Below are 12,973 nucleotides of genomic sequence, written 5' to 3'. Positions count from 1 at the left end.
GTGTTTGTACATTGTGCGTCTGTCTTCTTTAGAGAAGTTTCTCTTCAAATCCCTTGCCCACCCTGAGATGGGGTCACATGTTCTTTTCTTGCTAATACGTTTGAGTTCTCTGTGGATTCTGGTTATTAGACCTTTATTGGAGGTATAACCTGCAAATATTTTCTCCCATTCTGAGGGCTGTCTGCTTGCTTTACTTACAATGTTCTTGGCTGTGCAGAAGCTTTTTAGTTTGATCAGGTCCCAGTAGTGTATTTTGAAGCTGCTTCAAATGCCCGGGGGGGTCCTCCTCATAAAATACTCGCCCAGGCCGATTTCTTCAAGGATTTTCCCTACACTCTCTTCTAGTATTTTTATAGTTTCATGTCTTAAGTTTAAATCTTTAATTCAGTGAGAGTCTGTCTTAGTTAATGGTGAAAGGTGTGGGTCCAGTTTCAGTCTTCTACAGGTTGCCAGCCAGATCATCCAGCACCATTTATTAAATAGAGAATCTTATCCGCACTGAATGTTTTTAATTGGCTTGTCAAAGATTAAATAACGGTAAGTAGCTGGATTCATCTCTTGGTTCTCTATTCTGTTTCAGACATCTACTTCTCTGTTTCTGGGCCAGTACCACGCTGTTTTGATCACTATCGATTTGTAGTATAGTCTGAGGTCTGGTAGGGTGATTCCTCCTGCTTTGTTTTTATTGCTGAGTAATGTCTTGGCTATTCGAGGTTTTTTCTGATTCCATATAAAATGAAGTATTGTTTTTTCAAGATCATTAAAGTATGACAGTGGAGCATTAATAGTGATTGCATTAAAATTGTATATTGCTTTGGGTAGTATGGACATTTTAATGATGTTGATTCTTCCCAGCCATGAGCATGGTATGTTTTTCCATTTGTTAACATTTTCAGCTATTTCTTTTCTTAGAGTTTCATAGTTCTCTTTATAGAGATCTTTCACGTCCTTTGTTAGATAAACTCCCAAATATTTCATCTTCTTTGGCACTACTGTGAATGGGATAGAGTCCTTAAATGTTTTTTCAACTTGACTATTGTTGGTATATATAAAGGCTACTGATTTATGAATATTGATTTTGTAACCTGAGACACTGCTGTATTCCTTGATCACTTCTAAGAGTTTTGTAGTAGAATCCCTGGTGTTTTCCAGATATACAATCGAATCATCTGTGAAGAGCGAAAGTTTGATCCCTTCTGACCCTATACGGATACCCTTGATCACCTTTTCTTCCCTAATTGTGGTGGCTAAAACTTCCATTACAATGTTAAAGAGCAGTGGAGACAATGGGCAGCCTTGTCTGGCTCCTGATCTGAGTGGAAATGATTCCAATTTAACTCCATTCAATATGATATTGGCTGTGGGTTTTCCGTAGATGGCCTCTATCAGTTTAAGAAATGTCCCTTCTATGCCAATATTCTTAAGTGTTCTGATCATGAAGGGATGCTGGATATTATCAAAAGCTTTTACTGTATCGATTGAGAGAATCATATGGTCTTTGTTTTTTAATTTGTTTATGTGCTGAATTATACTTATAGATTTATGGATATTGAACCAGCCTTGAGACACTGGGATAAAACTGACTTGGTCATGATGCATAATTTGTTTGAGTGTAGCTGGATCTGTTTGTTAGGATCTTGTTGAATATTTTTGCATCTATATTCATTAGTGATATCGGTCTATAATTTTCTTTTCTTGTTGGGTCTTTTCCTGGTTTGGGGATCGGGGTGATGTTTTGGTCTATAATTTTCTTTTCTTGTTGGGTCTTTTCCTGGTTTGGGGATCAGGGTGACGTTTACTTCATAGAACATGTTGGGTAGTCTTCCTTCTTTTTCTACATTTTGGAACAGGTTGAGTAATATAGGTACTAGTTCCTCTTTAAAGGTTTGGTAGAATTCTGACGTGAAACCTTCTGGTCCCGGGCTTTTCTTTTTAGGTAGGTTTTGTATGGTTGATGCTATTTCCAAACTTGATATGGGCCTGTTCAACATTTCCACTTGATTCTGGCTCAGTCTTGGAAGGTGACGTGCTTCCAAGTATTGGTCAATTTCCTTCAGATTTTCATATTTCTGAAAATAAAATTTCTTATAATATTCATTAAGGATTTTTTGAGTTTCTGAGGAGTCTGTGGTTATTTCGTCTTTGTCGTTTCTGATTGATGAGATTAGAGATTTTACTCTTTTTTTCCTGATTAGGTTGGCCAAAGGTTTATCTATTTTATTGACCTTTTCAATAAACCAACTTTTGGATTTATTGATCTGTTGTATAATTCTTTTGTTTTCAATTTCATTTAATTCTGCTCTAATTTTGGTTATTTCTTTTCTTCTACTGGGTTTAGGGTTGGAATGTTCTTCCTTTTCCAGTTGCTTGAGATGTCTCATTAAGTTGTTAACTTCCTCTCTTCCGCTCTCTGGAGGAAGGCTTGCAGTGCTATAAATTTCCCTCTTAGGACTGCCTTTGCGGTATCCCAAAAGTTCTGATAATTCGTGTCTTCATTGTCATTTTGTTCCAAAAATTGGCAATTTCCTTCTTAATCTCATCTCTGACCCAGCTATCATTCATCATAAGGTTATTTAACTTCCATGTTTTTGTATGAGTGTACAGATTCCTGTTTTTACTCAGCTCAAATTTTATTCCATGGTGGTCCAAAAAGATGCAGGGAATAATTTCTATTCCTTTAAATTTTCTGAGGTTAGACTTGTGACCTAAGATGTGATCGATTTTGAAGTATGCTCCGTGGGCTGATGAGAAGTATGTGTATTCAGTTTTGGGGGGGATGAAATGCTATGTAGATGTCTGCTAAATCCAAATGTTGGATGGTTAGGTTTAAATCTAAAATTTCTTTGCTCAGCTTCTTATTGGAGGATCAATCCAACACTACCAAATGAGTGTTGAAATCTCCGACTATTATGGAGCTGGAGGAAATCAAGTTGCTCATGTCTGTTAGAGTTTCTCTTATAAATTGAGGTGCCTTCTGGTTGGGTGCATAGATATTCATAATTGAAATCTCATCGTATTGAGTATTACCCTTAGCAAATATGAAGTAACCATTCTTATCCTTCCTTCCTTTTTTGGTTTAAAGCCTATTGTATCTGCAAATAGAATTGCAACACCTGTTTTTTTCTGATTACCATTTGCCTGAAATATGGACGACCTTCCTTTCACCCTGAGTCTATATTTATCTTTTAAGGTAAGATTTTACTCTTGTATACAGCAAATATTTGGCCTGAGTTTTTGTATCCAGTCAGCTAACCTGTGCCTCTTTAGAGGACAGTTTAAGCCATTCACATTAATGTAGAATATTGATAAGTCTGGTAATATTTTGGGTATCAAGTTTTTCAAAAGTCCAGAGGACATTTTTAATCCTTTTGCCACTGTGGAAGCTGGAGTTTGATCAAAAGTTTCTGAGTGAGTTTACTTTTGTGGTAGCGGATTTGGCTTGTCATTATGGAGGATAGGTCTGAGAATATCCTGAAGAGCTGGTTTGGTTATGATAAATTTCTTCAGCATATGAATGTCATTAAAGTATTTAATTTCTCCATCATAAATGAAACTCAGGATAGCTGGATACAGGATCCGGGGTTGAAAGTTATTTTGTTTTAGGAGATTAAAAATCGATGACCACCCTCTTCTGGCTTGAAAGTTTCAGTAGAGAGATCTACAGTCATTCTAATATTCTTCCCTTTGTAGGTAGTGCATTTCTTACGTCTGGCTGCTTTCAGAATTTTCCCCTTCGTATTAACTTTAGTGAAGTTAAATATAATATGCCTGGGGAATGTCTTATTTGGATTGAGTATGCTGGGGTTCTGAATCTGTCTGCTATCTGAATTTCAGAATCTCTAGGCATGTCTGGAAAATTCTCTTTCATAATTTCATGGAGAAAGGCCTCTCTGCCTTGTGAGGCCACTTCATCACTTTCAGGGATTCCAGTGAGGCAGATATTAGCCTTCTTTGAATTATCCCAGAGCTCTCTGAGCTCTCCATTTCTCTTCCTCTTTTAGAGTTTGGGAACGTTCAAAAGCTTTGTCTTGAATGTCAGAAATCATTTCTTCTGCTTGCTCCACTCTGTTACTGAGGGCTTCTACTGTATTTTTCAGATCTTTGAGGGCTGCAAATTCTTACTTCAGTGTGTCAAAATCTTTGGTGGTTTTGTCTTTAAGTTTGTTAAATTCTTGAGACAACTTTTGAATTTCTCCTCTAATATCTAATTCCTACTTTTGAATTGCTCCTCGAATTTCTAAGTGCAAAGTTTCCTCCATTCTATTAATCTTGTTTGCAATCCAATTCTGGATTGCATAGATACAGTTTGCATATATATGTATAAATATATACAGTTTATACAGTGCATTTGCAATCCAAATTCTGAACATCTCGTCCAGCTGTTTATGAATAGGATCTTCAGTTACATCTATCTTTCCTGGGGGGGGAGGTATCTATTCTGATTATTCATGTTACCAGAGTTTTCCAGTGATTCTGCCCATGATTGTTTTACACCATTTGATTTTTTCCCTGGAGCTTTGTCAAGGACCCATACAGTGCTATGGCCTGATAAACTGGGGACCTGTTTGGTGTGGTGGGGCCAAGTGGTTCTGTCTTGTTTTCAGCTGGTCTCTGACCCTAGTGAAACAGTTACTCTGTGTTGAAGTCTCAGCTGTGGAGAAATACCAGCAATTAAGTCACCCTGCCCCCCACAGGCAACAATTGGAAAAGGAAAAATCAAACCTTCCTACAACCATACACCCAGGGCACCACCTGAATAGTCCTGGAGCAATTGGCTCAGTTCAAAAAGTCCAAATCAATTGTCTCAGTCAGTACCTGTCTCAGGTGGGAGAATTTAAAAGGTCTCTGGCAACTGGATCGCAGGCATCTGGTGACTACTCAGATATGGCTTGCTCCAGTGCTCCATGAAGTCAGGAGTACCCACCCAGCAAATAGATCAATCTGGGAAGGTTGATGCCTCCTTCCCCACCTTGTACCTCTGTCACACCCAGTCACTGATAGCCCTGCAGGGCTGTGACCCAGTTGCCTGTAGTGAACAGATACTCCTGCCTGAATCACAAGGACATCTATTTCTGCTCAGCCAGGCTGCTGCACTCTGCCTCTATCTAGCAGTGAGAGGTGAGGCCTGACAACCTCGGGCACTTGATAGAGGCTGGGGGTTGTTCACTCAGTTCCAGGCCCGCCCCAATTGATGTTACTGACAGAACAGAAAAGAACAGAACAACTTTGCGGGAATTTGTTTCTGTCCCTGCTAAATTCCCCTGCAGAAAAGAAGCTGTTTTGAGTTCCCAGAGCCTGTGCCTCAGGCCCTATCTTTACTCTTGCAGGTTTGTATTTGCAGCACGATTAGCTGTCAGTTCTAGCCTCCTGTCTTCCTTTGTCTATAGGCTGATGATCCCCTGAGGGCCAGGTGCATCTTAGGCTCAGTAAACTGTTCCTCTGAGTCAGCCCTGCCCTGGAATCTTCCCAGCTCTGTGGTGCATTTCTAGTCCCAGCGCTCCACCCAGGCCGGTACCGCCTCAGGCAAACCCTTTACTCACAGGACCTGCGTTTCAGTCCCAGATCTGTTCCACAGTGGGTGCCACCTGAGTAGATGCCCGGCCTCCTCTGGTTGCCCAGGGAGACAGGGGGTGTGGTTTCAGAATATCCAGGAGTGAGCCCTATTGTTGCCAAGACACGGCTGCTGCTCTGGCGTGGTTCCCTCTCAGCCGACCATCCTCTCCTATTCCCGTGCCACAGAGTCACCACTGACCAGCTGCAGTTTAAGCCCTGTCCACTCCCCTCAAGAAATCTCCCAAGAATCTGGACTCCTGTGGGACAGACATCCAGACCTCAGAGTGAGAATGGAGGGAGTGCTGGGAGCTCAGAGTTGCAGGTAGAGAATATATACAGTTTTATGCTTGGCAGGAGAACACTGTGGCACCCTACTAGGGGAGGTAGATCCAGTTTTTAGAGGGTCTCTCCCATAGAGTGTAGTGGGAGGAACTTTGAACTCTGCTCGTTTGTTTGTGGGGCACTCCGAGCCATTCTCATGGGGGAGGGGATTCCCATCCACTTGGTGATGGATTTTGTACCTTTTGTTTGTATCCTTGGGGTTGCAGCTTGCCTCAGTGGGGTTGATGTGCGTTCTTCAACTTTCTCTCTTGGTGCAGCTCTAATCCACCAGGTTACTTGCTAAATTTCTGTCCTTCAACTCTCCTTCTGGATGGGAGCCTCTGTGGAAAGCTGGCTTCAGTCAGCTATCTTGTCTCTACCCCCCAAAAAAAAGTTATTGACCAAAGGTTTTCACAGATATGGATTTAAAGGGGATGAGCTACACTTCTACATGGCTTTGATTCATGGAGGGCATACATAAAAAAAAATTTTTAAAGATAGTAGACACAAATGAATATAAGAATGGCATTTTTAAACTTTATGATGTTTTTAAAATGATGAATCTATGGCATTATCTGAAAAGCCTAGATGAGTGTGAATGTATTCTCAAGCTATTGCTGCATGTGGAAAGTACAAAAAACAGCCAGAAGTCCCAAGTTCACCATGTGACCAGCATCATCATTCCAGGTCACCAGGTCACACCAACCCTAGGAGATTCTGTGGCTCGGCTTTTAGAAAGGGCCTTATCCCAGCTCACATCAACGCATTCTACAGGTCCCGCCGTCCCTGTGTCATCTCAACAACTCCACAGGGCAAAGAGGAACACTCTGCCCAAGGCTTTGCATCTGTGTATGAAAACCCATCTTCCCACCTCCCCCTCCACTGCTTCAGTTAATGCTGTGAGCAAAATCCAGTGGAGGATGTAATGAGAATAACAGCCAGCATTCTCTGAAAATATACTGCATACCAGGCTATGTTCTAAGTGCTTAACATGTATTAGGCCATTTAATCTTCTGGTGATCTTGCAAGGTAGGTAATATTATCATCTTCCCATCTTACTGTTGCAAGACTGCAGCACTGAGAACTTATGTGACTTGCCAGGTAGGAAACCATAGCATTGGGATTTGAACCTAAATAGCATGGTCCAGAGCTGCACTCTAAACCAGAACAGTAGAGCATCTAGCTTTGCAGAGAGCATCTGAGGGCCATGGGTGTGGCTCCTTACAGAAACTCTCCAAGTGGGTAGAAAAGACCCCAGGGTTTGGAACCATACAAAGTAGGCTGAAATGCATATGTGCCATGAGCCTTTGAGGGCTTAGCAGAGGTAACTATAAAGCTTATGTTATGGTTTTGTGGTCTGCCCTTATCTGGCCTGGGGGGTTGCAGCAAGCAGGGCACCCCCTGGCCTCTGAATGCTGGCACTCCAAAAGGTTATCTTCAATGGAGGAGCCCAGTTACTGTGCAAGAAGAGGTCTGCTGTCTTCATCTTGACTGATCAAAGAGCTGGAATGTTGCTTTCAATTCTTAAAAACAAACACAAAGCAATCTACAGAAATTCTGATACAAAGAGCAAGCTGCTTCTATGGTGATTGCTGAATGGGAACATTTCCAGTGTGCTGGGACCTGCTCCAGCAGTGTTACTAGGCTGTCACAAAGTACTCAGCAACCCCCAAGGGAGATCATTATGGCTCTTGGAATTCAACAACTAGCAGAAGAAAAGATTTCCTTCAAGTTTCTCAGACATACGCTTCATTGAGAACAAAAAAAGTTTTTTTAATCTATCAAAATTTTTAGTTAATTCTCCATACCACCACCATATCATCAATATGTTAATGTTTTATTTTAAGATAATTGCTTAGTCTAATGGATAAAAGCAAAAAACAAAACTGAATTTTTATTTATTTATTTATTTATTTATTTTGTAGAGACAGAGTTTCACTTTATTGCCCTCGGTAGAGTGCCATGGCGTCACACAGCTCACAGCAACCTCCAACTCCTGGGCTTAGGCGATTCTCCTGCCTCAGCCTCCCAAGTAGCTGGGACTACAGGCGCCCGCCACAATGCCCGGCTATTTTTTTGTTGCAGTTTGGCAGGGGCTGGGTTTGAATCCGCCACCCTCGGCATATGGGGTTGGCGCCCTGCTCACTGAGCCACAGGCGCCGCCCTCTTTTTTTTTTTTTTTTTAATTTCAGGTTAATGTGAGAGTATGAACAACTAGGTTACAATATTTGCATTTGTTAGGTAGAGTCCCTCTTACACTTGGGTCCTGCACCCAAAAGGTGTGCGCATACCTTACATTGTGTCCATCAAGTGGGAGCACACCAATCTCCCCTCCTCCCCTTCCCATCTCGCTAATTCCCCCCTCCCACCAACTTCAATTGAATTGAGTTTTTCTCTTATGTGGGCAAGTATTAGATCATCTACTGGCTTCATATTAGTATTGAGTATATGAGATGTTTGCTTTTCCATTCTTGTGATACTTTACTAAGAAGAACATGTTTCAACTCCATCTAAGTTAATACAAAATGTGTGAATTATTCTCCATCTTTTAATGGCTGCGTAATATTCCACGGTATACATTTAACACAATTTGTTAATCCATTCCTGGGTTGATGGGCATTTAGGTTGTTTCCATGACTTGGGGATTGTAAAATGAACTGCAATATACAATCTAATGCAAATGTCCTTATAATAAAATGATTTTTTTCTTCTGGATAGATGCCTAGTAATGGGATTGTGGGATCAAATGGGCAGTCTAATTTGAGTTCTTTGAGGATGCTCTGTTCTTCTTTCCAAAGAGGCTGTATTAGTTTGTAGTCCCACCAACAGTGTAAAAGTGTTCCTTTCTCTCCACCACCATGCCAGCATATGCAACTTTAGGACTTTGGTGTGTGCACTATTCTCATTGGGGTTAGGTGATATCTCACGATGGTTTCAATTCACATTTCTCTGATAATTAGTGATAATGAGCATTTTTTCACATTTGTTAGCCATTCATCTGTCTTCCTCAGAGAATGTTCTGTTCATGTCTCTTGCCCAGTGATAGATAGGATAGTTTGCTCTTTTTTTTTTTGTTAATCAATTTGTTTTCTCTGTAGATTCTAGTTATCAACCCTTAATCAGATTTGTAACATGCAAATATCTTTTCCCATTCTGAAGGCCATCTATTTGCTTGGTTGTTGTCTCCTTAGCTGTGCAGAAGCTTTTCAGTTTAAGTCCCATTTGTCTATTGTTGTTGTTGTTGCAATTGCCATGGAAGTCTTCTTCATAAAATCTTTCTCCAGGCCAACATCCTCAAGAGATTTACCCACACTTTCTTCTAGGATTTTTATCATTTCATGAAAGACTGCATTCTGCCTGCACATTTATTGGGTAGGTATTTGCTATCCATTTGTCTTAGTTATCTTTCCCTTGTGACCTGAAATTATTATGGTTATCAACCCTAGAAAAAGTGTGATGAAAATACTCCAGTTTCATGGCCTGGAGTGGTTATGATCAAAGAGATTATTAGTACTTTTGTGAAACTCAACTAATAAAGGGGATTTCGGGGAACTACATGGAATACTCTTATAAGAGAGACCTATGAACTGTCACCGAGATTCACAGATCCCCATTAAGGTGGCTTAAACCTTGGATATTTGTTTCTGAGCACAAAATTAGTTTTTAATCAAATGAATTGGAACTAATTTTAGATTTCTTTTTAGTTGATACATAGTGAAAGTATTGATTCATTAGGGAGATTCTCGGGCAAAAAATGCATCTTTCAAGTACACACTTTGAATGGTGTGTATTTGTGTGTGCATTTTGAAAAAATATTTGGGGCCTTGGAGCCACGGTCTCTTAGTCATACAGACGATTTGTGCTTTAACAGCACCAGCCCCTAAATCTTACCTGAGCTAGGTGGTTACATATTAGAAGAAAAAGAACCAAACCCTCCATAAATTACTAACAAAATAGTAAAGGAAAGACCTGAATTTATATGTTACTTTTATTTCACAGAGAGGCAGGAGACTGACAAATGTCGTTTTACTGCAGAGTGCAGGGTGTGTGTGTGTGTGTGTGTGTGCGCGCGCGCGCGCGCGCGCGCGCGCGCACATGCACATGTGTGATACAAAACTCTTTGATACATTTCATAGACATGAATATCATATTAATGGAAAATAGCAAGGAGTGGGAGGGCTAAAGCAGTAACCGCTGCCCTGAGAAACATGACCTGCCAGGCTGAAATCATGGGAACTGGCCCTGAATGCTTTGCCACCTTTGTATTCTGACAACAATATTTGAAAGCTAAATATTTGAAGTGCAATATGTACCTGGCCGTCTCCTAAGACCAGTATTAAAGTACCGTATAGTTTCAGACAGCTTCCCAAAAACAAATGTGGCTGCAACAGAAGAAAGAAAAAGAAGCCTCTGCTTTTTCTGGGTATTTCCTTCCCTCTCCTTTTCGTCACAAGCACATCCTAGCTGCTCACATACATCAGATGTTATTCCCAGGGGCTCCTTCAGGTTACATGCAAACACAAAACCAGGCAGACAGGCAGGCAGCCTTTCACAAAAATCACCCCGACTCAGAGAGCCCAGATGAATCTGTTCAGCTGTTCCAGGGACAAGCAGTAACAAGGTTACTTTCCTTTTTTATTCTGTTTGGAGGATGCAGAGAATAACTCAGCAGCCATATGAAACAGTATGAAACCTTTAATGCAACACATACCTTATTCTACAAATTTCATTAGTGTCTACCAGAAAGAGAGGGCTGTGCTGGCGATGTTGAAAAGTACACTAATCATGAGACAGATGTATTCTCAGTGCACAAGACAGATGTTTGAAACCATGTTGAAACTGAAACATTTACAGTGAATCAGGCTGAATAAACTATAAGGGCTACAGACCGGAAGTCACCAGTCTATACATGGTGTGATAGTTAATTTTGTGTCAATTTGGCTGAGCTAAGGGATGGCCAGATAGCTGGTAAAGAATTACTTACATAAAAAAAAAAAAAAAAAAAGAATTACTTCTGAGAATATCTGTGAGTGTGTTTCTGGAAGAAATTACATTTGAATTGGCAGACTGAGTAAAGGAGATTACCCTTCCCATGTGGGCAGGCCATAAAGGGGTCCCAATAGAACAAAAAGGCAAAAGAATGGCAAATTCATTGATATTCTCTCTCTCTCCCCATCCCCCTCGCTCCCACCCCTCTCTCTCCCCTGAGCTAAGATGTTCACCTTCTCCTACCTCCAAACATTGCAGCTACTGCTTCTCAGGACTTCAGATTCCGGGACTTACACCAGAAGTCCCCCCGAGACTGAAATGTATCACAGCTTTCCTGGTTCTCTAGCCTGCAGATGACAGATCATTGGACCTCTTGAGCTCCACAATCGCATGAGCTGATTCCCACAATAAATCTCATATATGCCCGATAGGTTCTGTTTCTCCAGAACAATTCTGTCAGGTTCAACCCTTACAGATATAACTGGCAACTGATGATGTTAGGGAGGGGGAGTTTTATGCTCCAACCTCGCTGACCTTCCCCCAGTTCTCCACACTGCCAACCTCTCTCAAACCTCCAGACCTTTGCAGAAGCTCTCCCTCCACCTCCGCCAGCTGCTGGACCTTATTTTATTTGGAATGCTCTTTCTTGTGCTCTTTCTTGTGCTCCTACAACCCCCTGCATTCCCTTCCCATAGCATTTATTACTTAGCCCTGTAATATCTCATTAACTTACTTCCCTGATGAGACCACAGTACTGTAGACTAAAAACCACATAGCGTAAGGTTCCACTTACTTTAGATCTCGGCTTTATAACTAATTAGCTAGGTAATACTAGACGAGGTTCTCATTCTGGCTAAGCATCCACACCCTCATAAATAATCATTGTACTTAACTCTAGGTAATTGCGTCAACTGTTAAAGTGCGTAGAAATTCTAGCATGAGCCTGGCACATGGGAAGGGTTCTGGAAATGCTGGAAACATAGACTGTGTTAACAATTGTACTCTAAGTGGTTTGGATTGTATTCTAACTTCACTAAAGGCATTTGTTCATTCATTCAGTATTCAATAAACTTATTTCTTGTTGCATTTCAAGGGTCAACATAAAGTTTGCATTGACTGTGCACTCCAATGTTTATTGAAAGAATAAATGAAAGCGTGAAAACTCAATTTCTGAAACTTGAACAGACCAGAGCACAATACACATAATACAATTCCATTGACTCTGCATTTCTGAAGATGTCCTAGGAGTGAGTGGATGTGTGTGTGAGTGTGCATGTCAACATATGTGGACAACACATAAAACTAGTCGCGCTTCCTCCTACTCAGGAAATAGTCGTGACTTCTACAGTGTAACAAAGTGCCAACTCTCCCTACAAAATACAGCCTAAACCCTTACTTGACTTCACACTTAGGTCCATTTTCCAAAGGCCACACATCTGGAAAAGCCCTGGCGTAACAGAAGCCATAATCTAGAACTTTTTCGGCTTCACAGCATACCTCAACATCCCTGTCCTGTGTTCCCACTAGGTCTGTGTCCCCACTTCCCGCAGTTCTTATCTTGTTATATTATTTAGAAGCCTCAACTATAAATACACTGAATCAGGGAGAATTTTGTTGGTTTGGTACAATTTAGATTGCTGTTTAGTACCATATATATTTACAACATCTTATAAATATTTAGTATTATCATAATAAATACTGTGTTTTATGCAGGAATGATTGCCAGATTGATAATCTAGAAAATTGGAAAACCCCGTCAAACTTCATGACCTGATAGTCCCACAAGAGTATCTTTCTAATTACTGGAAAAGCCTGAGCATTACATTTAGCTGCCTTAGAATTTGATCTTAATAAGGCAAACATCCCGAAAGCTACCTCTTTGGAAAAAATAAGTAAAAGAAATATTTTCTGCTGAAGAATTTATTCATTGAACTGTATCTTAAAAGTCAATAGTGTTCAGGAGTTCTCAGGAAGTGTATAAAAGAAAAAATCGCGGAGTCATGAAATGGCTGCTGAGCTCTGAATGGAGATTTTCTTTCTTTCTTTTTTTTTTATTAAATAATAGCTGTGTACATCAATGCAGTCATGGGGTACAATGTGCTGGTTTTAT

This window comes from Nycticebus coucang, chromosome 15 (genome assembly GCF_027406575.1).
Source record: "Nycticebus coucang isolate mNycCou1 chromosome 15, mNycCou1.pri, whole genome shotgun sequence".
In the NCBI taxonomy this organism is placed as follows: domain Eukaryota; kingdom Metazoa; phylum Chordata; class Mammalia; order Primates; family Lorisidae; genus Nycticebus; species Nycticebus coucang.
The sequence above is the reverse complement of the archived record's forward strand: the minus strand, read 5'-3'. Positions refer to the sequence as shown.